This window comes from Nematolebias whitei, chromosome 12, assembly GCF_014905685.2.
Source record: "Nematolebias whitei isolate Nwh7 chromosome 12, NemWhi1, whole genome shotgun sequence".
NCBI lineage: Eukaryota > Metazoa > Chordata > Actinopteri > Cyprinodontiformes > Rivulidae > Nematolebias > Nematolebias whitei.
In genome coordinates, this window is record NC_056509.1 from 17,004,231 (window position 1) to 17,009,310 (window position 5,080).

General features: G+C 44.1%; 1 protein-coding gene across 1 annotated transcript in view; it reads left to right on the top strand.

Annotated features, from left to right (window-relative positions):
* Nucleotides 1-1,641: 1,641 nt before the first annotated feature.
* The window catches only part of opn5 (opsin 5), a 132,545-nt gene continuing 129,106 nt past the window's right edge, over nucleotides 1,642-5,080 (top strand). Inside the window, exon 1 of the mRNA XM_037686102.1 lies at nucleotides 1,642-1,685. The gene's annotated coding sequence lies outside the window, so the exon portion shown is untranslated. The remainder of the gene's footprint in view (nucleotides 1,686-5,080) is intronic.

A 5,080-nucleotide genomic window follows, 5' to 3' on the forward strand; every position in this document is an offset into this window, starting at 1 on the left:
ACCAAGAAACCACATCAACAAACAACATATATAATGATACTTATAACATCATTGGAAAGTATTTTATACAGTATATGGTAATAAAAGGTATATTAAGTGGTCTCCACAACCCAACTGAGTGTGTATAAACACCTGAATCTAAACACCTGTGTGAGCATGCTTATCACGATAAGGTTTCTCATAAAAATGTTCAATAGTGGATGTGGGGACCCACAGACCCGTCCCCACAGGACATGATGCTAATATAGGGAAGACTGGAACCACAGACACACAGTGGTCCTCAAGTCCAGAACTCTGGGAGTCCCCCAACAGGGACACCCGCACCCCCCAGAGAGAGAAGCAAAGGGAAGCCCCGGGCGACCCCCAGCAATCACAATGCAGAAACCCCAGGGGGCTGCAGCGACGAGTCCAACGAGTCCAACCCGCCCCTCCAGAGTAGATCCGGCCATGGACACCGAGTCCCGAGGTCATACCACCCCCCAACAGAGGCCCATCAGAGCCAGGGCACCCAGGCCCCGGCAGACAACCACCAGAGCGAGCACGCACATACCCCACCACCCAGCCCCAGCTGCTGAGAGCCGCCAATGCACCGGCGGCAGGGGGGCCCACCACTGGAGGGGAGCACGACCCACCAAATGGGGGGCCAAAACTGGTCCAAGAGAGGGGACCACCTAAAACCCAACCTGAGACATAAACAGGCACACAGAGACAGTCCAACAGAGCCTCTGTCGGGCCGTCCATGCGCCCCACCCAGACTGTTTTTAAAATTACTCTGTTGTTAGTCTTTAAAGAAAAGTTATTTGACTAATTCTCAAAACAGTGTTCTTGTAGTTATTTCTGTTGTACAACTACCAGTTTATACCTTTTACAAATCAAAGTTTGTAACTATTATCATCTTTTGTTGCCTTTATTCTATATTTACTTATATTACTATTACTTATAATATTACTTATAATATTTAATTTATTCTTTTATCACATTGATAAAGAGATTAATCTGAATGAGTGTTTTGGGAGAGGGGAGTAGCGAGGGGTTGGGGGGGGGGGGGTCTTAGATTGGCTAGGAAGTAAGAAGGGGGGTCTTTGAGGAAAATAGGCTGGGAGCCTTTAGCATATTCTATCTTAAATCCTTGTGTACTGTTTTTTTTTAACACTTTATATTTTTGCTAATGTTGGATGTAACTGGGACCCTGTGTACACAATTTTGTTCCACCTCATGTACCACATGTGATGTGAATGACAATAAAGTCACCTTGAACCTTGAACCTGCAGCCTCAGCATTATGAGGCTGTGACACCGACCACTCAGCAACCACAGCCCCCAATTAGAGTTAGAATTAAAATGGTCATAAATAAACTATTGATTTGGAAAGATACAATCTGTAGAGTAAGACCAGCTGAAGAGATAAAATACGAGAAAGGCTGAGCGAGTTTTATTTTGAAATCAGGGACAGGAAGTGACAGTGGTTTTGACAGTAAAACAGTTTAAATTCACTGAGCCTGAGTGAGTGGCTCAGCTGCTCACCAGTGGAGCATCAGTGTCAGAGAAGTTGCTGCTGCTTCACAGAAACCTGTTTCCATCTGGACTCAGGAACGGTTCCTTAGCTTCAGTTTTATCAGGAAGAACAGACTGACTGTGTGGAATATTACATCGTCCTGGGGATGTTAGCTGTGTGATGAGCAAAAGGTGAGCGATAAATGTTCACATTTACATCAAGCTTCATGTAAATTATTCCTAACATAATTCTTTGTCACAACAATAATAGTAAATGGTAAATGGACTGTACTTATATAACGCCTTTCTATCTTATTGAGATACACAAAGTGCTTTCCACTACAATCTGTGTCCTCATTTACCCATTCATACATCACTCTACTAGATCTCTACAAAGCTAATTGAACAAATCTTTCTAAAGAGACTAATCAGAGCTTTATCACATTCATACACCGATGGGACACACATCGGAGGCAACTAGGGGTTCAGCGTCTTGCCCAGGGACACTTCGGCATGTGACTGCTGGTGGATTCGAACCTTGAACTCTTGCTTTGGAGGATGACTGTTCTAACCACTCAGCCACAGCCGCCCTTAGTTTGCTTTGTAATGTTCATTAAGCGGTTCAACCATTTTTGTTTATGAGACGAAACTTAAAACTTTTTAAAGCTTTAAATAAACTCAAACTTTAGTTTTAAAACACAATTTGTGCAAGCCAGTTCAATTTCCTTCCCATCAAGTACAAAATACTGTGATTGCTACTACTATTACTACTACTATTCAAAATAAATAAGTAGTCATATGCACAAAAATCTGATAAAAAATGGATTAATTCATTCAAACTGATGTTTTCACACATTATTAGATAAAAACACTGAAGAGCATGTCAGTATGGGTGACACCATGTACAAAAGTAATTCATGCAGAATGACTGCTGGGCTTTTTGTAGCATTTTTCCTCCAACACAATCAGATGTTTAGTCTCGTGTGTGAAACGGTGCTCTGCAATAACACACTGTGTAGAAGTCAGCTGTTTATCCCCTGTTGTCTTCATAAAGCAGCACAGCCGACCGATTTAACACCAGATAAAGGAAATTATGTTTTCTTGAATTGAGGGTGTATTAGTGGATTCATTCACTGGATCATTTTAAAATTAGGTTGAATGAAATTATATTTTTCCTAATGTGGTGATGACTGTGGTCAGCTATGGGAGAAGGTATGCTTCACACTCTTGATACAAACAGTCTCCACTAACAGCCTCACCAGGGATTTGGAAGATGTGGTGCACCAGTTATAGAGCTAATAATATATAGTATGTGCTGCAACTATTAGGGTGAACAGAAACACTTTTCAAAGCCATGTTTGTAAGAATCATTTATCCATGAGGCACACGAGATCAAATCAAGTTTAAATGTTTACAAGATTGCACCGATTAGCCCTCAGTCACAGTTTGTGCTCCGGGTCAGCAGTTGCAGTCCCTCTAATTAGGTCTTCATCAGAAAGGTGTAAAAATGGCATGGCTGAGAAGATATATGGCTGACCAAGACAGAGTTTTTGTTCGGCTCCATAAAATTACATCTCCTAAACATAATGAAAGTTCTCTGTGCAACAGTATATTGTCACCCAGTCATCACAAAATATTACATTAGAATAGGTTTAAAGTTAAATTGTGGCAAGTGACATCTCAACAAGCAAAAACTGTGGGCTGAAGAGCTGACTAATTTCAGTCTTTGCATGTGTGTATAATATAGATTATTCACCATTCCAGTGTCTTTCAAACTCCTCAGTGAATCGTCACCTTACTATGGTGGGGGAATTTATGCATCTGAATGACCCTAGGGGCTATACTGCTGGAGGCAATTATCCCTGGTAGCCAATGCTCATTGGTTGTAGATGACATGCAAGGCAAAGGGTGATTCAGAAAGCTCATATGGATAGAAGACAGCAAGGAGCTGTCTGGATTACCGGGACCCCACTCTGGAGCCATGCCTGGGGAAGGGGCTCATCAGTGAGCACCTGGTGCGTTCCATAGATTTGCCTTCCTGTGGGCCTACCACCTGCAGGGGCCATACGACTCGAGTACATGGTGCCATGGGTTGCAGCTGAAGATGGGGTCCTTGGTGCTCTGACCCAGGCTTATCAAATCTGGTTATTGGGACATGTACAATGTACACTGTGAGTTCTGTGAGTATGGGAATAAGCACATTCAAATCTGAGGCCATGGTCCTCAGCTGGAAAAATATGGACTGCCCTCTCTGGGTTGGGAGTGAGGTTCTGCTTCAAGTGGAGAAGTTCAGGTATCTCAGGGGTTCACAAGTAAGAGAAGAAAGGAGCGGGTGATCGACCGGCAGAACGGTGCAGATTCTGCAGCATTGAAAACTCTGTGCCAGACTGTTTTGGTAAGGAGGGAGCTGAGTAGCAAAGCGAGGCTCTCTGTTTACTAGTCAGTCTACGTTCTTACCTGCCTATGGTCGTAAACTGTGTGTAGTGACTGCAAGAAGAGATCATTTGATAAAAGTGGCCAAAAAAGTTTTCTTTACAGGGTAGTAGGACTCCCTTAGAGATAGACTGAAAAGTTTAGTTATCCAGGAGGGACTCCGAGTAGAGCTGCTGCTCCTCCACATTAAGAGGAGTCAGTTGAGGTGTTTCTGGCCTCTGGAAAGGATGCCTCCTGGACACCTTCTCAGGGATATTTTCTATGCATGTCCAAATGGGAAGAGACACCGGGGACCCAGAACACGCTAAAGAGACTGTCTTTTGACTGACCTGGGAGCATCTTGGAGCTCTCCTAGAAGAGCTAGAAGAGGTAGCTGTGGAAAGAGTTGTTGGCCTACTATGTGAGTGTGCTGCTTGTGGGACTAAGTTTGTTGTGGCTTCTCGGACTGATGAAGTCCTTTAGATGAAGGACAAAACATAAAAAAAACATTCAGAGGACCTCACTTAACTTTGTTGGATTTTTTTAATCTGGATTATTGAGCATAAACTTTGATACAGCATTTAGTTTTCTTCGTTTTACTGCTCCTGGTGGGGTATGTTCATCTAAATACTTCTATGTGAGCTCTGCTTCGGCAAAGGAAGGCATGTCAGCGTAGCTGGGCTGCCTGTTTGTTGAGCTAATCATTATGGCAGAACTATAGCACAGTGCATCTGTTGGATCACTGGTATTAACCCTCCGCACCTTCACCTCGTTGGAGCAGATAGACAGCAATGGTACTGCAGGCCTGATCACTGTGCCACTGGTCGACACTGGTGCAGGTAGACACTGGTGTAGGTAGACACTGGCACAGGTAGACACCAGTGCAGGTAGACACCGGTATAGGTAGACACTATTGCAGACAGACACTGGTGTAGGAAGACACCGGTGCAGGTAGAAACCGATGCAGGTAGACACCAGTGCAGGTAGACACTGGCGTAGGTAGACACTGGTGCAGGTAGACACTGGTGCAGGTAGACACTGGTGTAGATAGACACTGGTGTAGGTAGACACCGGTGCAGGTAGACACCAGTGCAAGTAGACACTGGTGTAGGTAGACACCGGTGCAGGTAGACACTGGTGTAGGTAGACACTGATGTAGGTAGACACCGGTGCAG